Source organism: Ambystoma mexicanum, chromosome 1q (genome assembly GCF_040938575.1).
Source record: "Ambystoma mexicanum isolate Mex_15411 chromosome 1q, UKY_AmexF1_1, whole genome shotgun sequence".
NCBI classification, from domain to species: Eukaryota; Metazoa; Chordata; class Amphibia; order Caudata; family Ambystomatidae; genus Ambystoma; species Ambystoma mexicanum.
Window position 1 is genome coordinate 867,012,278 of NC_090922.1, and position 25,748 is coordinate 867,038,025.

At 46.8% G+C, this 25,748-nt stretch overlaps 1 protein-coding gene across 2 annotated transcripts in view; it reads left to right on the forward strand.

Moving 5' to 3' along the window:
• Window positions 1-25,748, forward strand: part of ZBTB41 (zinc finger and BTB domain containing 41) — a 744,921-nt gene that overhangs the window by 281,056 nt on the left and 438,117 nt on the right. The gene's annotated exons all lie outside the window — the stretch shown is intronic.

The window sequence follows — 25,748 nt, forward strand, 5'->3', positions numbered from 1 at the left end:
AGTGGGATCACGTGTTCAGGAGGGGCTAGTGCAGATGGAACAACTGGAAGGGGGAGTGGTAACTGAGGCTGTAATTGAGGTTGGGGATAAAGCTGAGTAATGGGCACTGGTGCAATTATGTCATTTCTTACTTTTGGGACGTTCTTGTCTTTTCTCATTTAAAATCTTATTGATTAGTTCATCTGATTCATGCAACTCTTGTTGAGGATATATTTTGTCTATGCTTATTTGGAGACTCCTATCTGCCTTTCTAATTTGCTCATCCCATTCTTTTTCTTCTTGTTCTAGCGCTCTATCTGCATTAGATTTGTGCTTACACGCATGTTTCTCTCTGCTTCTTAAGCGGAAGTTAGCTTCCTTCCTCCAGTCTCTAATGACATCAAATGTCGCAGGGCGTGCTTTCTTGCGCAGCAATACTGATTCCAAATGCTCTATTCGCGCCATCTCAAAACTCCCATTTTTAGGCCACTGCAAATCTTCTACGTGTCTGGTCTGCCTATGCCAAATTTCACAAAACATTGTTGCCCCTATTCCATACTTCACATACATCTCAAACGCTGGTGACCCTACGGGTGGCACAGCCTGGCCAGTTTCCAAGGATTGTCTACCGCAGTGGAAAAATCCCTTTAGACAGGAAGACAATTTCCCAGGCATGTTTGCTCTTATTAGTACCTTACCCTGGGCGTTTGATCTTGCAAGAGCAACTCTCAACCAATATCAGGGCTATTAAGATTTGGGGCACGACTCACCTGATCAATCAGTTCGTCTCTAAAGACGCAATTCGTCCGTATACAGACGCAACAAAGGATCGTCGTGTCTGCGTATGTGGCTCAATCTGCCTCACTTCGGGACCCTCGCCTTCTTGCTCTCTGGCCGGACGCATCGATCAGGGACCGGGTGTGTACAGATCTGCAAAGCAGTCTCTCATCACTTTCACAGGGGCGCCCCGAACACCTCTCTATTCCGGCTCGACCGCCTTGTCCTTGTTTCGTTTTTTCCGCCTTCTTCAAATTTCAACGTACGCGATGGAGCAAATGGGGGAGGGTTCTTATTCGGGTGCCATTTTTTGACAGGCCCCTGGGGGTCCTCGTGCATGGAAACAAGGCACAATCACCACACACAAACTGATACGTCAGGCACTAGGTTCAATTCCCAAAATCTAGGGTTTATTGCAAAGCAAATAGTCTGTCGGCCGACCGGATCTCACGTCCCGCAACGTGTGTTTCCCAGACCTCGTGGGACGCAAGAGAGCGAACATTGTCTTTTTGTATATATGTTACTGTTGTACAATCATATTATTAGTAGTGACACATCGAAAACCGGCCATAATGTATCTTATTTAGCAAGGGTTCAGTGATTGACAATTATGACGAATATGACCCCTTCTAAGACATTTATTCAGAAGGCGCAGACACTATTCTTTGTTACAGAGAACATAGTGCTCTTGTTCTGCAAGCAAGCTGTGTTCGTAGGAGAGACACATTCCGAGCCCTGCTATCTCTGGGTTTTCGTTTGTGAGCTAGAGGTCGGCTCGATCTAAAGAGACCCAGGAAAGGGGGGCCGTGAAGAAGAGTATAATTCAAGCCATTAACTGTCTATTTCTATAGTTTCTGCCTTTTCAGCAAGACTAGCTGGCACCTGCTTGGTGATTAAATGCCTTTCTGCTTACTTCCAAGGACTTGTGTCACGACCCTCGCCCAAAGCCCCCTCTGGCAAACCCATTGGCCGGGTGGAGTCAGGACTCGGGCCTCTAGAGCCTGGCATCCTCTTCAAAAGCCCTCATGGGGCCAGTCCTGGCGCCTATGGCCCCAGGCTCATACACCATGAAAAACAATGTGCTTGGGAACTACTTTATTGTATTGTCAGCCAACATGGAGGTATCCACATAGCTTGGTTCCTAAGAACCAAGCTTTGCGGTGTAGTGTTTTGAGTGTGGTAGCCTAGGGACTACTTTACCTGGACTATTTTGTTGGGGCTATTTAAACCACACCCGAGCAAGACAACACGCTTCGTGTTACTTTGCAGCTTGCAGTGTGACGCTCACTGTGTCCAGCTATTCCCTCGAACCTCGGAGAAACAGAACCTGCAAGGAGACAAAAGGAACATCATTGGCAGCAGCATCTTACCTGCAGTCTTCATCTTTAAACACTCGCAGCTACTGAGAACAGCTTCCTCGAATCTTCACACCTCCCGGACAGAACGACCTAAAAGAGGAAGATAGAGGCAACATTAAAGAAAGCAGTAGAGACTTTTACAAATTTCGAACTGCTCAAAAGGCTTACCTGGCTGGGCGCCTCTCGGCTGGCACCACTCTGGACATTCCACTCGCGCTGAAGAACACTGCGACCTACAAGGAAGGAAAACACAGGTTAGCAAAGGCAAGACTTTGCAGCGCTGCGCATAGCGCTTACTTATCGCATCATAGTGCTCTTAATGCGCCGTAATTTACCAGCGGGGCTCAACCAAGCCAGTTCGCCGTGCTGAAGCTCTGCATACCTAAGGGAGAAAAAAGGGACATTTTAAACAAAGAAAGGCATGCAGGATAGCAACAAAACTAAAGAACAGCAATAAAACCTACCTGAACAATATCAAACGGGCCAGCGTCAGTGAAGTAACTGGACTGCACTCGCCCATGAAAGACAATGCGCCCCTGCAAAGAAGGCAGGACGGAGAGCACGCCTAATTCTACCACAAGGCAGAACCTTCCCCGCAGACCACATCAGGGCAAAGCTGAGAAGCATACCAGCAAGTAACCCGGCTGAGTGGCATCCCTGTGGATACCAGGTGAGCATAACGACTTGTGAGGGAAGAAAACAGTGTATTGCTGTCTGGGCTAGTCTCTCAGCATGTAACTTGTGGCCTTGCTCTGTGCATGAGCAGAACGAAATAGAATTCACTTTAGCAAAGCATTAGAACTTGGGGAATTCTGTTGGTACAAAATGGACGCTCTATGGTTATGCTGATGATTCTGTACTGGCGATGCTAGACATATGATGCGGTTCCCAACATAATATACCGTCTATGCTATGGTAGGGTATTTTCTAGACTTACACTAGACCAGAGGTCAAGTCCCTCAACCTTCATGCTTGGCTTCTGAAAGGTTGAGGTATAAGGATTGGGACCTCCCTGAAGACGTGATGGAGGTGTTGCTTTCGGCCAGAAGGCCTGCAACAAAGTCCCTGTACCGTTGCCGTTGGAGAAAGTTCTGCGACTGGTGCATGGTCAAGAATGTGGATCCTTTTTCATGTGCCATTCCTGTGGTTCTGTCTTTTTTGCTTTCGTTAGCCCACAAGGGCCTGCAAGTGGGTACCATTAAAGGTTACCTGGCGGCGCTGTCCATATTTAAGCTTTCGTCTGAGGAGTGTTCTTATTTTAAGATTCCTTTAATTTCGCAGTTTCTGAAAGGGCTCACTAATGTGTTCCCACCTTCACCTTTCCAGGTGCCCGGTTGGGATTTGAACCTGGTTCTAAAATTCCTAATGGGTGCTCCATTTGAGCCTTTACATTCTTGTCCTTTAAGACTGCTGACCCTTAAAACAGTATTTTTGGTTGCGGTTTCTTCCGCTCGCAGAATGAGTGAGTTGCAGGCACTATCTGCTAAGCCACCCTTCATGGTGTTTCATAAGGACAGGGTTGTCCTTAGGGTTCATCCTTCTTTTCTTCCGAAAGTTGTGTCGGAATTTCATTTAAGCCAGAAGGTCATTCTTCCAGCGTTCTATCCTCCTCCACATACTGGTAAGGAAGAGGAGAGTCTCCATAGGTTGGATCCTAGGAGAGCTTTAAGTTTCTACATCTCACGCATGTCCCAGGTCAGAGTGGGCGATCAACTCTTTGTAGCATACGCTGGAAGGCGTTTGGGACAAGTTGTTACTAAGCAGACTTTGTCTAGATGGATTATCTTGACAATTTCTGAATGTTATCGCTTGGTGGGTAAGTACCCTCCGGTTGGCTTACGGGCCCATTCTACTAGAGGTGTAGCTGCCTATACTGCTCTACAGAGGGATGTTCCCATTCGTAACATTTCTGAAGCAGCCACATGGGCCTCTGTCCATACTTTTGTAAAACACTACTCCCTGGACTCTATCCATTGGCAGGACTTGGCCTTTGGCAAGGCAGTCCTTTACTCTGCAATTTAATTGGGCATTCTAAAATTCTAAATTCTTTTCCCTCCTCCATACGTTGGTACTGCTTTGGGAGTCTGTCATAGATGTGGAATACGTCGGAGGAACCAATCCCTTCGAAGGACCAGTTACTTTCTTACCTGGTAACGTTCTTTCGATGGGATTTTCCGACGACGTATTCCACATCGTTCCCTCCCAGCCTGCCCCACTACAGAATGTATTATGCGATTGCAGCTTACGTTTCCGCAAGGCTTTCTGTGGTCATACTAGCAGAAGATTGGTGCCACACGTTCTGGGGAAAAAACTACAACTGAGGCTACGGGCGTCGTGCGTCCTACTTATAACATCCAGTGATGTCGGTTCGACGGAGGCCCTCGAGGACAGCGTATCGACGTCATTGACGCAGGACTCAGACCCCAAACATTTTCCGAAGCAGCACAGCTGTGGTGATTACCTGTCATAGATGTGGAATATGTCGTCGGAACATCCCATCGAAAGAATGTTACCAGGTAAGAAAGTAACTTGTTCTTCTGTTTGCCATGCCTGGGCCCCTCTGGACTGTGGGCTACTTTTAGGTTTTCCTCTTCGTACCTCCTTACTACCCTTGCCATTGCCTTTACTTGTTTCACACATTGTACTCCCTGACTCTTCTCTTAGTTCATTCACTACTTTGCTTTCATTTCATTCTTGAGCATTCAACTGACTTTGTGCGGCCTTCACAAGTGTTTTTAATTCCTTTTTACTATGTGCGGTATTCACAAATGCTTTTCATTCACCAACTTTTCCGAGTGCTCTCATCTTGTGGAACACATCACCACGTCTATAAAACAGGTTATTTCTGATCTGGCGCCACTGAAAAGTAAAATAGTCAAACCAGAGGTACACAAAAACACATGGTTTTCTGATGACATCATTTCCGTTGGACAGACAAAAAGGGCACAAGAAAGAGCTTGGCGCAATAACCCTAATGCAGTTAAATTAGCATGTTACAAGAAAGTAGTGAGGGAATTTAAAACGGCCATTATTACCTCTAAATCCACCTACGTTAATAACAGGATTAACAATGCTCGCTCTAACACCAGCAACATTTTTAAGATCTTGGCAGATTTTCAAGATCCTCCCCTCACCAATCAAGACCTAATAAAGGATTCAGCTTGGTGCCAGGAAATTCATGACGGTTTCCTAGCCAAGATTGCAACCCACAGGCAGACCATTGGTAACATCCAGACTTCCTCACAGGGATGTAATACTTGCACAGATGTTTCCCAGGACTCAACCCCTGAATCAAATAAAATCCACTGCTTCAACTTCTCCCGCTACCCAGAGGAACAAGTCGCCAAGATCATTTGTGATCTTAAACCAACTTCATGTCTTGGCGACTGCTGTCAGGCTGATGTTTTTAAGGACTCACTTGAGTTACTGGCCCCTTGGATGACCAATTATCCTCTCCTTCGATGAGGGTGTGATTCCATTGTCTCTCAGGGAGGCTTGGATTACACTGTTACTAAAAAAAAAAGCCAATCATGACCCACGTGTCGCTAGTAATTATCAACCCATTACAAATGTCATTTGTCTTAAAGATCATGGACAAATTGGCATACTTACAACTACAGAAGCATATTGAATACCACCAAATTCTTGGCCAACGGCAATTAGTCTTCAGAGCTCGGCATGGGACGAAGACCGCAATGCTGGACCTCAAATTCACCTTGGCCAGTATAGTGGATAAAGGTCATCCAGCCCTGCTGATGCTCTTGGACCTCTCTGCAGATTTCAACCTGGTGGATTATTCCTTACTAGTGTCAAGGCTGGGGAAGATCGTACATTGCTCCGATCAAGCTTCCCAGTGGATATCCTCCTTCCTTGGACCGTTAGGGTTTCCATTGGTGAAGAAAGCTCTAACCTCGTCCTTCAAACATGGTTCCTGCTTGTCGGCTACCCTATTCAACATATACATCATGCCCCTGCTGGACTTATTGGACAGCCTGGGTGTCCGGTATACGAACTATGCCGATGTCCTTGAGCTCAGCGGGAAGTATGAACAGGATTTGGCCGCCATGAATAAAATCTATAACGCCATCCAAGCTTGGATGGTAAGCAATTCTCTTGCCTTGAATTGTAATAAAACCGAGCTTCTGATGGTGGCATCGAAAGCCTGCCTTAGTAAACTAGCCCCGGCCTATACAATCTTCTGCATTGCGGGTAATACCATCATGGTTTCTAAGAAAGTCAAGACATTGGGGGTTGTCTTGGCTGACTATCTATGAGACCACCTCTTGCAGTCCCATCACTAAGTGAATAAACTACATTTGCCCTTTTCTAACCACCAAGAACTGTGCAGTGCTTGCCTCTGCCTTAGTGAACTCCAGACTCGACTATTGCAACAGTCTTCTGGCAGGTACTACACACTCAAATGTACAAGCTCTGCAGGTTTCACAGAATAATGCAGTTCGGGCCATCCATGGTATGTCCAAATGTGTGCATGTCTCAGATGCTAGAAGGGCACTTCATTGGTTGCCTATCCAGCACAGGATCACTCGCAAGATCCTGACACTGTCATTTAAATGTCGCTCCAATACCTGCACAACATATTTAAGTGATCGAGTCAAACTCCATGTAGGAGGGAGACGGCTCAACCCAGACACAAGCTGGCACGCCTTGGAGGGACCTCCTTTGATACTCGGGCACCTCTACAATGGAACTTCCTCCCCAGGCCTATACGCCTGGCTGAAAACCTGGTGCTATTTAAGAAGAAAATAAAGACCCACCTGTTCAACCTCAATCCAGGTTGAATGTAGTTTTCTTTCTCTCCTCTCAGCCTCCTGATCACCCTCTGCTCCCGACCCCGTCTGTCTTTAATGTGCGTTCTGAAGTCCATTTGCATGTGGCACGTTATTAAAATAAATTCATTTTTAATCCATTAGATATTCACACAGGCCTTCAATCGGTTGCACTTCATTCAATATTTCAATAATATTTGTTTCTGCCATTCAACAGTACTTTTCATCACATTGCTTTGCACTCAGCACTAGCAAAGCACTTTGCTAAACGTTACCGCAGGGCCCCGGTCAGGGTGTATATTGGCTCTGCACTCACTTGTCGCGTGCAGCAGCATTGTTTTCTGTCTGGCGTCCTTCGCAAATGGGCTTCTGCTGCTTCCCAGCTTCTCCCGACTTCACCTCACGCTTGCGGTCTGCATCGCGCGTACGGCCCGCATTCCTGACTTCTCTCAGCGGTGGCTGCGGTTATGGGAAGCGCCACTGCTTCTCCCCTCCAGACCCACTTCAGCGGATGGCAGGACCTCCGGACCTTTGCACAGCCGACCACGGCGTCCCTTTCTCCTGCGCAGCACTACTCCAGCCTCCTGGGTCTCCAGCTTCCTTTCCTTCAGCCTGTTTCTCCTTCAGAACAGCAGCCAATTTTATATCATTCAGGTGTGTTAAGTGAGCCCAGGTGTGGGTGGTTGAGTGCTAGTGGCTGACTCTGGAGGACTCCATTAGGCGAACACATCTATTTGTTTCTCCGGTATGCCTCCATAGTCCTCTTCCTCGTCTTAGTATCAAAAGAGTATTTGAAATTGTCTGATTTATTGAAGGAAGCCTTGTGAAGTCTGTTTGGACTCTGATATATATGTGTGTTCCATGAAACCCTCAGGTTCCTCACCGGGTATGGTTGTGGGGAATCATGACTCTCATGCTTTCTTTCGTTTCTATGAGCCGGGGCAGAAACCACCATTTCTATTGCAGGTAGGTGGCTCTCCTCGCCGCTTTAATGTAGCTAGTGTTTTGACCGAGTAATTGGTCTTTGTTACTTGCAAAACGTGAGCAAGATCTTTGTATCTTTGCCTACTTGTTCCGCATTGGTTTTATCTTGTTTTTATTGGGCTCCCAACTTGGGTACACAATGTTTACTTGTTTTTCCTGTTTTTTAATTATACGATGTGAAGGATGGGCTGAGGAGGGGGCTATTTGGTGCTTTGGTTGTGCTATGGGGGGCAATATGGAAGTGACTGGGTGTCACAGCCTAGGTATGGTATCCCAGTTGCCACAGATACCACTCTCCCAGTTATGGAAAAGTATCCTTCTGTCTTCGAACACGAAAGTCTCTAACGTGATATGCCAAAGACTTCCCCTCCCCCAAGAGCTCAGCCTACAATGAATCTATTCCACCTGTCAGGCTGAGGGCTTGAGTGAAAAGGCAGGAGCAGACTCTGCAGAGCTAAAGGAGGGAAGAACAGAGCAGACGTTCAGAATGCAGCCAGGTATTGCCGAATTAACAGCAAACAACACCCCCCAAGTACCCACTCTTACCTGTTCCCTAGCAAAAATGTACCAGTAACCTACTAGTAATGGACAAAGAGGGGAATTCTTATATCAACGGTGAAGGAGGAGTGCGCCAGTGCCTTAGGACCTCAGTGCTGCAAAGCGTCCCAAGATATCCACCGTGTTCCAAATTAGACTCAGCAAAGCGTCCCAAAGAATATCCCAAAGTGATCCAAATCGATTTCAGCAAAGCGTCCCAATATGTCCAAACCAATCCAATTGTAGATTCAGCAAAGCGTCCAAGAAATAGCCAGAAATAACTTAAAAAGAATTCAGCAAAGCGTCCACATTAAACAGTGTCAAAAAATGATTGTTGAAGTAAACAAAATTAAGGGCAAAGGAAATAAGCGTTACTTCACGCTAGTTCCTTTCATTATCGTGCTCGAGTGAAAAAAGCGTCACAGCCAGAGGACTTTAACAAGTGGAGGTCGAGATGCAAGCCGAGTTCAAGGTTTCCGGGGAAATCAGTCGAAGAGGGGCGGGCGTCGGAATCAGGAAGGAAAGGGCAGGGGCGAAGGCTTGGATTCAGCACAGGATTCAAGATCAAACAGGAGTCAGGAAACAATGCTCGAAACTAACACAGTTTAGGATCGCTGGGCACTCGAACAGACAGTATTAAATACGGTCTTCGGAAGACACGGCAACGTGGTGCGTGCGTGTCACGTGACTAACATAGTAGGAAGGTGGGAATTGTAGTTTAGTGGGTTCTGTGTGTTGAAGAGCGCTCATATAAACGCCATGGCAATTTCCAACAAGAACGGGATGTGACAGTACCCCTCCACAAAGGGCGATTTCTCCAGTGCCCGCGCAAGCGATGCAACCAGAAAGCACGCAACAAACGGGGTGCATTCAGATTAGAGGCTGGTTCCCAGGACCTGTCCTCTGGGCCATACCCCACCCAGTCAATCAAATAGGACCATGGCAATTTCCAACAAGAACGGGATGTGACACTGGGTCAAGCCTGAGAGGGGCATGGAGGCCATTCCAGAGTGAGGGTCTTGCGGAAGAGGGAGATCTACCCCCCACTCTCTGCTTGGAAAAGCGTCTGATCTGCAGAGAGTTGGAGCTACATGACTGAAGGGCTCTAGCAGGGAGGTATTTAGAGTGGGTGGAATGTAGCAGGGTCCCAGGCCCCAGAAAGCCTTGTGGATTATTATTATAATTTATATGTCCATGGATAGTTTTGAAGATGTTGAAAAGAATTTTTTACTTAGCCCTTTCTTTCATAGATAGCCAGCCAATCTGGAGACGGGCAGAAGAGGTAGAGGTAAAGTGAGAAAGGTTGAAAAGTGTGTTTAGTGCAAACTTTGTCCAGAGGTCAAAAAGAATAGTTGACAAGGCCATAGAAGACACGGCACAATATTCAGATCTAGAAAGGACTAAGGAGGAGATTAGCTGTTTAACAGTATTGAAAGAAAGAAGATAACAGATTTTACAGATATTGAGGAGGTTGAGCCTGGATTTAGTGGCAGATTTGGAGATGAAGAGCGAGAAGTTGTGTGATGGGCTGAAGATGACACCTAGGTTACAAGCAGAGTAAGTAAAGTAGTCAGAAACGAAGGGCGGAAGAGAAAGCCTGTTGGGCTGGGAAGTAGAGAACTTCAGTATTAGTGTAATTGAGCAGGAGCGAGCGAGTGAGATGCCATCCAGTATTTGATGACAGAGAGACCATTTGAAACATTTGACTAGAGCTTTCCGGATAAGGAGTGAAAGGAGCAGAAGATTTGAGTGTCATCAGCAAAGAGTTGATAGGAGAAGCCATAAGAGAAGATTGGGACAACAATAACTGAAGTCTAGATTGTGAAGAGAAGTGGACCAAGGACAGACCCTTGGGGAACTCTAACAGGAAGGGGTTCAGTGGGGAGGTAAGGCTGTTCCAGGACACCTGAAAGTGTCTGGGGCAAAGTATGAAGCAAGCCAAGCGAGGGCCTTCTCTCTGATGACAAGGAGAGATAATGTAGAGAGAAGGCCAGAATGGTCGACATTATTTAAGGCAGCAAAGAGGTTGAGAAGAATAAGAATAGATGAAAGGTTTACATGCTGAGAGGAAGAGATGAAGTTGCCGACTCAGTAGAATGCAGAGGTCGGAAGCCAGATTGAAAAAGGTCCCAGAGGTTGTGAGAATCCAGGAACTCAGTGAGTCGATTGAATACAACTCGCACTAGGATTTTGAAATAGTGTGGCAGAAGATAGACATGGCGAAGGTTGGCAGGACAGTTGGGATCCAGACCAGGTTTCTTAAGAAGAGGGATGACAGTAGCTGTCTTATAGGATGAGGGAAAAGTGCCATTTTCAAGAGAGGAGTTGAAGAAGGAATTAAGATGTGGAGGAACACTGGGAGCTATGTGCTTCATAATGTGCAGAGACAGTGGGCCAATGGGGCACAGGAAGGGTTAGCCTTTAGGAGTAGGGCACCAATCTCATGAGGGTTGGTGGGCTCAAAGTAAGAGCTAGTAACGGGAGAGGAGTGTAGGGGTGGTGGAGAAACGTGAGCACGAAGAGGGGCTAGAAGGTCATTAGCGAAGGTATTGTGAATTATGGAAATTTTAGATGCAAAGTCGAGAGCAAGATCATTTGCAGAAAGAGTAGAGTAGAGTAGAGTAGAGTAGAGGAGATGGAGGTGGGTTAAGGAGGTGAGATAATTGAGTTGAGAGATTTTTGGAGACGCCTAGGTTGAGAGGATTGAGATGAAATGAGAGATGGAATTCACATTTAACAGAGTCAAGAGTAAAGTTTTGAAGAGCAGTGAGACAGAGTTGAAGATCAGCGGAATGTCTTGACCTTTGTCAAGTACAAAGCTTTTTCCGCATTGTTTTTTTAAGGGTGCGGATGAGAGGTGTAATCCAGGGCGTGCAGGGGAGGATTTAGGAGTGAGTGTAGTAAGAGGGTAGTGAGAAGAAAATGAGCGTAAAGGGCAATGTTAAAGTTGGTGATGGTTTCTTCAGTGGATGGAAATGTGAGTTCAGCATAGGAGGAGAGAAAGTGGTGTAGGTCAGAGAGGTAGCTAGGGAGTTTGGAGGAGGGAAACTTGTGCTTAGTAATAGTTGTAGATGGAGAGAGTGAGGAAGAAGCAGGAGTGGAGATTGAGGCAAAGACGATAGAGTGATCAGAGGGAGAAGGCGCAGCAGAGATATTAGAGTTGAGTAGATGAGAATAAGGTCAAGGGAGTTTCCATTTGGATCGATGGGCAGAGAGTGGACAGAATAGAGAGAGTGGTTAAGTAAAAAAGAGTTAGTCAGTGGATAGAGCTGGAGCGAGGGAGAGAGGGAAGGAGAGGGAGAGAGATCCCCCAATTACAATGAGGTTGTGTTTGTGAGGGAGAGCGTCAATTAGTTGGCGATGTGGTTAAAGAATTGGCGTACTGGACCAGGTGGCTAGTGGACAGAGACCATATGTATGCAATAGGGGGCAGTTTTCGTGGAGATAGTGTATTCGAATAAGGCAGAATTAGCAGGAGACCGGCAAGTAGCAGAGATAGATAGTTTGGAGGATGAACACAGTCCTACACCACCACCCCTGCCAGCCAGTGGGCTGGGGAGATTAAGTAAAGGTGTAAGCAGGGTCAGGAATGGCAGCAAGGGTTACAGTATCAGCGGGAGAGGTACAGGTTTATGTAAGGGTAATGAGGTCAAGAGAATAAGAAAGGAGTCTGGGGTCAAGGTGGTTGTATTGCAGACAGACTGTTGTAAGGAACTGATGGTGGCAACAGTAAAGACAGACACAAGTGATCACAGTTCAAGGGTGTTTATTAAACTGTATGCAGGTTGGAAAAACGACGCCTAATCTAAACCTAAATCTAAAATGGGAGCAAGCGTTGACCATCAAATAAAAATAAGGTGGTCCTAGTGGCGTTGTGTCAAAATGAAAAGGGCTTATACTAAGAAACCTATTGCCAAACCTTGCAACTAATACAAAAAGGGTGTGGGATAGTTCTCAAGAAAAGAAAGAAGTATTCCAAATAATATGTAACTGGGTAAGGTGGGATCTTGGGGCACAATACAGTCTCGAGCTTCCCCAGCACGAGACGACAGTTCCACTTGCAGCTATCGGGTCCATTTATGGCCAAGGTTTTGTTTCTCTGGAAAGTCTCTTGCCTACGAAGGGACTGACGTAGTCAAATAACAAAACAAAATGTTTCTTCAACAAAAAAAGTTTGCCTGGTTTCACTTAGGGTGAGGATTGTTCACCCTTGGGTCCGCCTCTTCTGGATGCTGACCCCTCTTTACTTTTAGCCTCCCTCCAGCAGGTTCACTTATGGCTTTTCCTTCCTTCACAATTCTTAATGTCTTTTTAAGAAGTTCCAGTGGACATCCCTCGAACGTGTCCACGCTTGTCAAAGACCTGTCTCTTGGGTCCTTAGACTTGCCCCCTTCTCGTCAGCTTCCCTCTTCCAGATTCACTCTTGCCAACTTTACATTCACATTCAATGTTCATTAGATTCAATTCCCTTGCTTTCTCATGTGGCGGGATTCATTTTCCTTGCTTTCTTTATAGTTCTTAGGTCAAAGTCTTTCGACTGTACACAGATTTTGCTTGACCTCCTGTATGACCACTTTGGCGGCTCTCCTACGGCCTTCTGGTCTCTGTAGTTTCACTCAGACGGGGATCGAACAGGGTCTCTTGAGGTAGCACCCATGTGGTGCCTGTTCCCTTTGCGGCTGGTCTCCACTTTAACACTTTTACAGTTCTTCGAACTTAGTTCAAGTTGCCACTTTGCAACAGTCATTCACCACAGCCCTGCTCTTATTGGTTCTCCCCTAGACTCACCGGCAGTCATGAACCGGTTGGCTCTCCTTGTAACTGGAGTCAAGGCTGGTACCACAGAAGCAGGAGTCTCCCTTGCTCCCGTTTATGAGCGTCGACACGCTCCGTGTAGCGTTGACATCTGTTGCAGCACACTTGGGATATTTTCCTCGGTCTACCGATTCCCTCTGCGGAGGTTTCGCGGGTCTGCATCGGAAAAGGCCATGGTCGTGTCTCTCCTTGTCAGCCCCTCGATATTCGCCGCCTTTCTCCTCCTCTTGAACAGCCAGACCTGAGTAGCTGTCTCATTGTGCGGTCTGCCTTGCTCATACTGTGCTATCTTGCTCCACCTTTTATCCCCGTGGGGAATGGAAAGGGCTGTTGGGTGTGTGTGAGTCTGATCAATTGCCTGATTCTTGGGTTGGGACATGTCAGGTAAAAGGCTCTGGTGTTAGTCAGTTCTCTGGTGTGTTGTGCAAAAGTGTTTGAGTCAGAAAGGGGGGGGCAGTGGTTTTGAATGTCCTACGTGGTAGGATGGGGAAAGGGTGTTGAAAGAAGGGGGATACTGCATCTCACCGTGGATGTCCCACTCCCAAGGACCCCTCATCCAGGTGATCCTCCCTCACTGGTCCACCCTCAGGAACTGGATCCACTAGCGGTGGCTGTGTCCTGGCCACCTGGATGACAGATCCCTGGGGACTAGCTTAAGACACATTCATGTTTCTCACACTGCATTCCAAAGAGCAATAGAAAGAGAGTGTGATGTAAAAGCACAGCAGCGTTGAATCTGAGAACTAGAGAGGCACTGAGGTAGATGCGAGAAGAGGATGTGTAATGGAAGTTGGAGTAGGTTTTGTGAATAGAAAGGGTAGTGGAGCAAGAAGAGAGGTGGCGTCGAGGAGAAGGGATGATGGGGATGGTGAGAGAGTTGAGATAGTTCTGAGCGGAGGATAGTGAAAAGGGACGTAGAAGGGAAAGGAATAGATGGTATGAGTAGTGCATGGGGAGGGTGCAGCTGAGAAAATGCAATTAAGGGTACTTACAGACAAGTAGCAGGACACATCATAGCAAAGGCTCATAGGCAAAGAGGCTGGCCAATGGCTGGTCTTCTCCTTTAATTGTTCCGCCCTTAACTGGGACGCCCCTGACATGGCGGCCCTAGGGAATTCAGAAGGGATGACACATGCTCTTGTTACCTGATCACCTAGTCCATCAGTGGTTGGTCTCTTTGAAATTGTACCTGGTGATGCTAGCATGAGGCGTTTTTGTCCTGTTTGGTGTTCCTAGAGGAGCCTCTTGTGGCCTTCAGCTGGAGAAAGGGCTGATCCAAGATGGCTGCTGAAAGTGATGTCACCAGTCCAGGATGGCCGCTGGAAGTGAAGTTCCAGATATAAAGTGAAGCCAAAAGGGATGGCACACACTGTTGCCACCTGATTGCTTAATCCATAAGCAGTTGTTCTCTCCAATATTGTCCCTGCTGTTGCTGGGATGAGGCGATTTCTTCCTGATTGGTGTTCTCAGAGGAGCCTCTTGTGGCCTTCATCTGGAGATGGGGCTGATCCAAGATGGCTGCAGGAAGTGATATATTGGACCACTTGTTCTCTGTAAACACTGACCCCAGATCTTTATGCCAGGCAAAGGATGGAAGGCCCTCATTCACTTTGTAATTTAACCATGTGTACCACCGGGTAATTTGTCCCGACTAGTCGCTAGAGGAGAAAATAATTCTCTCAAATGCGGTCAGTACCGGAACTGTTTCCATTGTGTCTAGTCCAAAAGTGGACCTGCATGACTGAAGGGTTCTAATTTGCCCTCGATAGGGTAGATGTTTGCAGCCTCCAGCTCTCCATTTAGTAAATGTTATTCCATCAAAGGCTGGACAAAAGTTTTTGTTAAAGCGATGGGCATGATTGGTGAAGGGAAAGAGGATAAACTCAAACTGGTAGCTATACACCCCATATCTGCAGGGTTGTTTTAGTGGTCGGGAGTTCATACATGCTTAGAGGCCTATCTCCCTGTGGGAAATAAGGTGTATATTAGAGGGACCTGCCCATTACCGGTTCTTCCAGATGTTTCCAGCTGTGATGATTCCAAGGTAATCGTCACCTCTTCCCAAGGAATAGGGAGGTGATTCTGTTACGCTTAACACCCACTAGGGGACAGGGTAAGTGGTATCCCTCTGGAGGTGACACCAGAGAGGGGCAAAAGTCACCATCCCTCCCCACCCACACACTAACACCCTTATTGGATATGTGGAGGTTAAGCTATCCAATGGCCCTATAAACACTTTTGTAATGGCCGATTCAGCTTCTGGCTTCAACTATCCCCAGTTCTCCTGGAATGCAGCTAAGAGGCGCACAGACTAGGCCCCTGAAAGAGCGTCATGGGGAGAACCAATCAGGAATGTGCCTCGGCAAAGCCGGCAGAGTTAAATTGAGCCAGAAGGCTCAGAGGGGGTTTGTCCAGTCAAAGAGACATCTGGTTCGACCAAACGAATGAAACAAATGAAGAGGAACCTTGGAGCGCTGAGAGGGAGGCTCAAGGAGAAGTCGTAGTCACATCCTGCACGAAGCGAGCGGGAGAGGAGTCGCCAATGGCTGACATGCAACACAGTTAATGAGCTGTGTAAGCGGCTCTGCGATTGACTGACTCCACGCTCCTCTCGAGAAGCTCCACGCAGCAGAAGCAGGTACGCTGTAGCTCCAGGGAACCAGGAGGTGGGCAGTAACACAAGAAAGAGGAAGCAGGACCCCAGAGTGCAGGAAGACCAGCCAAGCCCTAGAGAGGGGAAATAAAGAGCTGCATAGGGTGGAGAGACAGAAAGAGCCCCAGACTGTGGAGAAAGAAGTAAGCCGACCCCAGAGTGGCGAGAGGACAGAGGCGCCCCAGAGTGGAGAGAGCGAAAGAGACCAACCCCAGAGTTTGCAGAGCACCAAGAACCCCCAGAGTGAGGCGAGAGAAAGCGACTGACCCTGGTGTCGGCAGAGCACCTAGAGCCCCAAAGTGAGAAGAGAGAAAGAGATCAACACCAGAGTGGGGAGAACACTTTGACCCAGAGTGGGGAGAAAGAAAGAGACCAGCCCCAAAGTGGGGAGAGAATAAAGAAACCCAGAGTGGAGGGATAGAACGAAGCAAGCCCCAGAGTCGGGAGAAAAGGAAGGATCCACAGAGTGAGTGAGTGCAATGGAAGAGAGCCCCAGAGTGGGGAAATCAGAAGGAATAGAGCCCCAGAGTGGGGAATAAGAGACTGACAGAAACCCAGATGCAGCAAGCAAGAAAGAAGACAGTCTCCCCGATAGGGGAAAGACTGTGATACTTATAGTGTTTGAAAAGGAAGTGAGATCATCCTCGGCAGACAGGCAGCAGACTCTACCCAGAAGACCCTTCACCTCCTACACGAAGCTAAGAAAGTGCCAAACACACCCGCACTATTTTTAATCGAGGCGGAGAAGGCGTTCAATAGGGTTGAATGGCACTTCCTGGAAGCCACATTACAGAAAATAGGCGTGGGCCCTGCTCTCCGATGAGGAAATAAGACTGTTTACACAGCGCCTCGAGCGTCCGTGGTAGTGAACTCTCAGTATTCACGCTGGTTCCCCCTGAGTAGAGGGACAAGACAGGTTTGCCCTCTCTCTGCGATACTTTTCGCGCTGTCGCTGGAACCGCTGGCGCAAACGCTTAGAACAAACGACGGCGTAGAGGGGATGCAGGTGAATGGTAGAGAATATAAGCTGGCCTTGTACGCGGATGACATCCTGCTCCACGTGCAGAATCCGATGACATTGATTCCCCAAGCGATACGTTTTATAGAAGAATACGGCACACTGTCAGGCTTCAAAATGAACAAAACCAAATCCAGCTGTGGAGAGACGACAAATTTATACCAATCACAGAACTAGAAGAAGCCCTCCAATTGCATCCAATTCCGATCTTCCGGTACTTCCGTTTAAAAGGCGTCCCATCCAAAAGGGAATGGAAAGCCAAGACACAAAGAGAACACACGCCCTTTGAAAAAAAATCTTAGATGAGACCACCACAAATAAAGGCTTGATAGCACGCATGTACAACGCCTTGATCTGCAGGGAGCGAGTCCCAAGCCTCCGCCTCGAAGAAAAATGGGAAAAGAACTTCGAAAGAGAATTCCATCAGCAGGCATGGGACTTAATTTGCGAAACACCATCCCGAATATCAATCGCAGTACAATATAAACTGCATGCAATAAAGCTACTTCACAGATGGCAGTACGACCCATACAGGCTTTCGAAAATGTACCAGACCAACAGCCCAAGATGCTGGCGACAATGCGGTATGGACGCCTACTACTGGCACATGTGGTGGGGATGCCCCAAGTCCGCACATACTGGCATGAAGTCCTAGGATGGATCAAACAGATAGGCGGCATCGAACGGAAGCCATCCCCCCTCCTGACTCTCTTTGGCTTGGAAGAGGAAGATGAGGAGCTAATCAGGATAAAGGGACTGGCATCCCCACTGCTATTGGCTGCGAGAGCTGGCCTGGTCATTAAATGGAAATCCCCATGCCTTCCAGTTAAAAAGGAATGGATTAAGATTGCAACAAACATTTATACAATGGTGAAAATAACGGCAGCTTTCCATGAGAAGGCTGTACGTCACGAGGAAACTTGGTCCGACTTCGCTAATCAGCATATCACACGCACAGTAGAGAACAACTCAACACATCAAGGACCCTAGAAAGTAACACGCCCCAATACGAACCAAACATCGCCCGACACGTTACAAGCCAACCAAGCCTGTCACAAACTCTGTCACAAACCCTGAACCTAAACGGAACATCAGTGATAAATGTCCCGTCTCTGGCTAACCAAGAGCTGAACCTTAGCCAACGAACTGGAAGAATCAGGAACGCCGCCCTGGGGAGGGAGGGGGAGTGGGATTGAGATAACATCATTCAATTGGGGGGGAAAGTTCATCTATATGAAAGTGTTATTTTTGTTTAATAATTATGTAACATTGATGCAACAGTGCGACCATAACACACATCTATCTATATGTATTTCCCTCATGTTTAAAAACCAATAAAACTCAAATAAAAAATGATGTACAATATCGCCACTGTTTTAGATGGGTGGGGGGCGGGGAGTCCCTTTCCATGAGGCCAGGGTGGTGAGGCCACTACCCAATAGTCCCCCTGGGGGTGGTTCATAGCGGGAGGATCTCATGAGGAGCGAGGATCCCATTGAGAGTAGTGGCCACTTCGGGAGAACACAGTATCCCCTTGACTCTCCCACCTTCCCTCAAAACCCCTCCAATTTCCCATGACCTTTTACTTCGATGTGCTGTAGTAGCATATGCCAAGTGAGATCTGGGACAAGGAAGAGGACATGAGGAATGATGATCACTCGCCAGAACCAACACACACATATACTCTAGTTTCCTTTTCAAAACGTTATTTATACATTTAGAACTTTATAGAAGCAATAGAACATAATACAATATCTCACATGCATACTCTAGTTTCCTAAACGATCCTGTTGGCCAGCTGTCATTTAAATCTGTAGAGGGAAGAGAATGATGGCGTCCTCGACTTTGGTCCAGCACGGACCAAGAACACGGCACAGCCCGCGCAGATGCAGGGTGCAGAATGGCAGACAGTGTCCTGGACGGAAGCACGCTCGCAGGAGGCCCCCAACACAGAAGGGTTCCATGTGTTAATATCTGCTCAAAAATATTGTAATACAAAAATATCACCATATTTTTGCGGCAATATTGAGCCATGGACCCTGCGGGGGACATGCCCGCAACCCCTGCATTATTTTTAAATTTGCGGGGCCCCCCCGCTCCCACAAATTATCCCCCCCAAAAATATAGCCTGTAGGGAGACAGACGACCATATGTACGCTGATATTTTTGGTGGGGATAATATGTAGAGATACCCACAGAAGGCTGACTGGAGGTGAGGCAAAGAAACTGCCACTAACCGAAGCTGTCAGCGTGCAAACATACTGCTGGAAAGCTGCAGAGCAGGGACGCAGAAGACCCGATAAGGTCCTTCGAAGCCAGGAGAGCCGCCAAAGCTCTTGGGAGACCCATGAACAGCTAGAATGTGATGGCCAAGACCTTACAGGTTCAAGGACGGCTAACCACAGGGCTGGGGAGACCCAGAGAGTACAAGGGGCTAGATGCGAAGCAGAAAGGCAATACTCATCGGGGCAGAATAATCCAGTGAAGCGGGCCTTGGACCCATATAAGGAAGGCATAACCCTACCAGTAACGAAGGGGGATGCAAACTTAACAAATACCAGAGGCACTCACAGACCTTGGCAGGAGAGTAAACCAAGGCTGTGGATCGAAGGAAGATCAGGCGAAGAGAATGTTGCGTATGATCAAGGGAAAGTGGGGTTTGGAACCCACATGAGGAAAGCATACCCCGACCAGGAACAGAGGGGAATACAAACTTTGCATATAGAAGTAACATTCACAGACCTTGGCAGGATAGTAAACCAAGGTTGTGGAACGGAAAGAGAATAGAGAACATTGTGAACAACCACGTGAAGGGGGTCTGGGACCCAACTTGGGGAAGTATACCTCAAATTGTAAGTAAGAGCAAAACAGAGCTTGTGTGTGCAAGGGACCTCTGGGCTCTTTGCAGGAGAGTAAATTAAAGCCTTGGGTGGAAGTGAATAAACAGAAAGTGAACTGTGAATACAGGAATGTTGAATACCCGACTTGGCAGGAAAGCGTGCCAAGAGGAGGGGTAATGAGAATAGGGTCTGGAGCCCTCAACCCAGTTTAGCAGAGGTGTTCAGGCCATTCTTCATTGTTACAGAACCCGGGAGTCCGGTTTATCAAGTAAAAGACAAAGGGCCTCATGAGTTGGACATCAGCCCTTATAACGCTGTTACTGCCACGTTTAAGAGTTGGCCCAATCATGAGTTGGGTGAAAAGTTTGAAGTTTTACCTCCAGCTTTTTGCTGGAGGTAAAAATCCCACTTTCCGCCAGTTTTTCGCACTATTACTGCCGGTGCGATTACCGTTGGCGATAATGGCACCCCCCCAACAGGGGAATGAGGATCCCCCCCACACAAATTGCATTGGGTGGTACACTGGTGCAATTAGCGCCAGGATACCGCCCAACTCATGAGGCCCTAAGACTTGTCTCAACTGTTAAAGATACAGATACGCAGCTGGATGAAGCTGCAAAGACTCTGGGGAAAGAGAAACAACCCCTTGAGTCTTGTGGAACTTGTGTTTGTTTTTCAACACCCTTTTGGAATTTTGTTGTGAACTGCAAAGCTGGGCTGCAAATTGACAGCCAAGAGACACTTCCCCTTTCCACTTTTTATTGAGCTTAGCTTGTGAGGGACAGGTTAGGGTTTAGACACAGGACGGCAAACTTGTTTGTTGAGGCAGGGAAACACCTCTTAGCAGTAGTGCTAGTTAGGATTTCCTCCAACCCTCCCATTTTTGCTGTTAATAAGTCTTTGCCAATCAACATGCCACCTTTGTGTCCGTCTCTTAGTCCAAGACCCTCACGTATGGTGTCAGAAGTGGGTATCAGAACTGAATGATTCAAATCAGGGGACCCTGAAAATTACAAAACTCTCAGCGAAAGTCTCCGCCCCAACTGTAGCTACCCAACAGTCTATTGGCTTTGACCTAAGTAGTAGCCAAGAGTTGGCCCTAGAGCCGGGGGAAAGACAGCTCATTCCAAATGGCCTAGTCTTAACTCCCAAACAGAGTTTTCTCTTCTGAACAAGAGTACCAACAGCAACCCCAGACACATGTTTTCGGCCTGGTTGGGCCTCGTCAGTGAGGTGGAGCTGTGCCTCTCTAAGAACAGTGAGCAAGGGTTCCACGTCTGGATTACCCTAGTAACCTAGGGTGAAAACCCAAAGCTACTTAATATGCACAAACAAGGGGAGTCCTGGGAGTGTCTATCTACCGGCCTATATCCTGGGTTAGAGTCTCCACCAGACTCCTTAGCTCACAATCCTTTCGTAGAAGAGAAATGCTAACACATATCAGTCTTTGTCCTGCCCACGTCTTAACTCCACCAGAGGGCACATACAACAGACTGACAGAAAAATGTTGTTTTGCCCTGGAGGTATGGGTCGGATGCATTAGCAGGAGTAGTGGACCCTGACTTTAGGGGCGATGTGAACATTTTAATGCAAAACAATGGGAAGTTCTCTTTCCAAATCAAGGTATGGGACAAGGGGGCCTAAGGTATCTTGGAGAGAGCAATGTTCCCTAACGTAGAGGAGGACTGTGACCAATAGACCAAGATCAAACAGACAGAGATGCAAAAGGGTTTGGGGAGGCAGATTTGATGCCATCTACCAGTACCAAGGTACCCAAGCCCCAGGTTAATCAAGAAGAGACCTTGCTTTTGCACAAAGGAATGACCCAATCTTATCTGAAGCCTTTCTCAAGATAATACCAGAAGGGAAAGGAAAGGGCGTTTTTTTTTAGCATGAGTTGCTATATAGAGGGGATGTTTCCAGTGAGGGGGTAGCCCAGTCCCAAATAGCAGTCCCCAAGAGGGATCGGAGGGTGGTTCTGGAGATTGCCCATGCCCATTTCACCACTGTACATCTCGGAACATCTAAGACCCAAAGTCGAGTTGTTGACACATTTTTTGGGCCAGGTATTTTCTCTGACGTTAAAAACTGTCGCAGAATGTGCCTTCTGCCAAAGGACTGACCCCCAAAAAGCCTTTGCCAGTTCCCTTACAACCTTTACCCATCATAGAGGTACCATTTTCATGGATAGGGATGTACATAATAGCTCCTTTAGAACATTCCAAACTGTGGAACAAGTATATACTAGTCCTCTTAGATTATGCCATTATGGGAAGAAGTCTTTGCCAATCAACATGCCACCTTTGTGTCCGTCTCTTACTCCTAAACCCTCACAGAATATAGACAAGGGCCTATGGCAAAGAGTCAAAGGGTTGAGGGCCAGAAGTCATCAGCCATTCCTTTTCTCAGTCAATTTCACCAAATTGAAGTTTTGGTTGTTTTGGCTTTTCAGTTTCAGACCATAGGGAAGGAAACTAGGTTGGATTAGAATTTCTGGACGGAGGACAAGCACCCTTTTATTCTGTTTCTGTTGAGAGTATGGTTTACAATCCCGGGTTTAGGGAAAGGTAGGCATCTTTAAACAGAAAAAAGGAGTTGGAAATCATGCCCCCTCGACTTCCTACTGTATCTGACCTACCACGCAGTCTTTGCTCGAGTGTGGATTGACCCATTCCTGTAAAATTCTTAACTGGGTAGCTTGGAAATACCTAATAATATTCAGGAGTTAGAAGTCTTCTCTGTCTCTAGATCTAAATAATGTTGCCCTAGATAGATTTTCTTTGGCAGAACTCAGTGCAAAGAGTAACAGATCCTGCTGTAGTTTTAAAAAAGCCTGTGGGGGACATTTATCAGAAGGGTTTTGAAGTAATACAACAACCTGGGTAGGATATTCATCTTGATTAAGGCAATCCTACCGAACCACAAGATTGCCTGTGTATTTCATGTTCTTAGGTCATTCTTGATTACTGTTGTCTTTCTTGCTGGAACAGTTGTGCCTGATAGAGGGGAACCGTGTGACGTTAGGTGGATGCCTATATATTTTAAGTCGTCTTTGGCCCAAAGAAAGGAAGCCAACTTTTCAGCTGAGCTCTCAATGCTGCATCCATTTTCAGGGCTTCACACTTATCAAGAATTATCTTAAAGCCGGATGCTTCTCGAAAAGCCCTCAAGAGTTGAAGTAATACCTGGAATAGAGACTTCCACTCCAGTAAGCAAAACAATATCATCTGCGAATGAGGCATCTTGTGATCACCATCGAAATATGGGATTCACTTGATGGAGTCATCTATTCTGATTCTACTGGATAGGTGCTCTACTACCAGAAGCAAGTAGCAAGGGTAATAACGGGAATCCCTGTCTAGTTCCCCTGGACAGACCAAAACCCTGTGAAAGAAACTCCTTGGATGCAACCTTAGCTGTGGACAAAGAATAAAGTAAGAATGCCCCCATAATTAACCCCTCCCCAGGTTGAATTTGTTCATCACTGTCCCGAGAAGAAAAGGCCACTCTACAGCCAAAGGCCTTTTCGGTATGCAGGCCCAAGATTGTCACATGCTTGCGTTTTTTGTGCGCTATGTCAATTAGACATATGATCTTCCTCACATTGTCTGCTCATTGCCTACTCATAACCAATCCAGATTGCTCCACACTGTGATGAATCCAATGAAGTCAGCACAGATTCTCTGGTGGTGACATCCTACAATGTGGCCAGGGGACAGCAGCCGCTACCTGATCCTGACCCCGGGGATGGCTATATGAGGGGGTAATCCCATGGGAGGAGACGACTACTGAGGTGATGTCCATGACTTCATTGGACAAGATGCAGTATCCCCCCTTCCCATGAGGAAGACTCTCTAATACCCGTAATGGCCTATTGGAAGTTGCTGGTTACCCCTTGTAGAGGAAGTAAAGAAACCTCTTCCCAACATTCTTTAGGTCAAAACCTCTTCTATGACCTAGACACACACAGCTCCCAACAAAACCCCTTTTGCTTCCTGTATACCGTTATGGGAAAATAACTATTGAGAAAAACAATCTAAATCTGGCCAAAGACATCCATGGACTCAACTCCCATAACCACCGAAGTACTGAGACGAGGAGGATTATTTTCTAAGATCATTAGAGTTTTGTGTGGCGTCCCAGCAGAAAGCTTTCAAAATGTCCTGATTTGAACCAAGAGGTATGTTGAAATACCTACCTGTAATAGTATACCACATCCTCATAGATTAGGGGCCTCATTACACGGTAGGGGGTAAACCATGGCGCTCTTAGCGCCATGGTTCATGCCGGTAATTTACCGGTACTGCCTTGGAGGAAAGGGAAATTACCGCCCTATTCCAAGGTTGGGAAGGCGGTAATTCCTCCTTCCTCCATTGCCCTTCCCCATTCCCATTTTTGCCCCATAGGGCATAATGGGAATGGGGAAGGCGCTAATTACGGTACCGCAAATTGCAGTACCGTAATTAGCACCCCGGTCCCTTTGCGGGTTTGTTTTTTAACGCCTGCTAAAAGCAGGCATTAATGTACCAACCCTCAAAGGGACCTCGTAAAATACCGGTACCGATAAACCCTTACCCCCTACCGTGTAATGAGGCCCTAGGTTTAGTATCCTCTTTGAGTCATTGACTACCCAACAGCATCCCATGTGAACCACCCCCATTTATTCAACCCCAAGATGCCCTGGCCAGAATGATTTAAAATCGGAATGAAACTGGAAATATAGCCTTATATCACCATCATACCTCTGGTTGGGCAAAGATCCAGGGTACAGGAACGCATTTGATTCAAAACTGAGGACCATTGAAGACTAGCCTTTCAGGAGCTGCATAATTAATACCTGGCAGCTCAGGTGAGGGTAGTGGCAGGGCAGGGTCGACTCAGGTTTTTCCAAAATAGCACTTGGAGCAGTCTGTAGTGGCCGAATATATATGTATACAGTCCTTGCAAAAGAGCATCAGAGTTCCCAGTAGCTACAGAAATCCTATAACACAGGTGACGCTAGAAGCCTGGACTCACGGATAAGCATCCCAGTGATGGCTTCTTTACTTTACCCCGCTGAGATTTAATAACTTTTCATGAGCATTCTCTGACAAAGGGGTCTGATAGGTGGAGACTGGAATCAGTTCTGTGTTCCACATTACTTTCTCCTAGAGAGGTATGATTTTTTTCCATTTATGAAACGAGCAGTGGGGTGCGAATCTCAGAAGGGTGGTTGCATAAAAGGAAATTTCAAGCTGCACCAGTGAGCGATCTAGATGAAGAAACACAACAAGGTTCTCAAGAGGATAGGATCGCCCGCCCTCTGTGCACCCAACACACAAAGACCCAACTGAAAATATTCTATAGATGGCGCATCGCACAAGGAATGCTTTGTTGAGTGACAGCAAACCGTAGTGATAAATGCTAGATGGGATGCAGGGGTCTCTCTTCTTTATGTCTTCTGGGAATTTCCAAAACTAGGAAATGTTTGGCTGAAGATAGGCCGGAGGTGTAAGTGATATTCCAGATGATTTGGTGCAAAGACGGTTGTTTTTGCATTATAGACCCAAGACTCTCCCGACAATGCATTTTTGGCAAAATAGGACATGGCAAATATTATAAATTGAAAAATTGACATTAAGCTTTGAAACACTAATGAGAACTTTGGGAGAACATGGACACTTTATCTGGACTTCATGAGGATGACTACAGAAGCCATCTCCTATCATAATTGCTATGGACTAATACGATTGTGTGCCTTGTGGAATTTAACCCCTCCCTAGATGAATAGATGCTCTTTTATGGATAGAATTTGATTAGTGGGTGGGTGGGGCACTGGTGGACATAAGTTAGATGGTTTTAATTGCATTCTTTGATTGATTGTTCTGCCCAATACCACAACATGAATAAAAAGAATTTTAAAAATGATCCGGCATCAAGAAGGCTGTATTGGCTCAGTTTTTGCTTAAACTGCAGACATGTCATACAGAGAATGGCAACTGCAGTGGTTTTTAGGGGTAT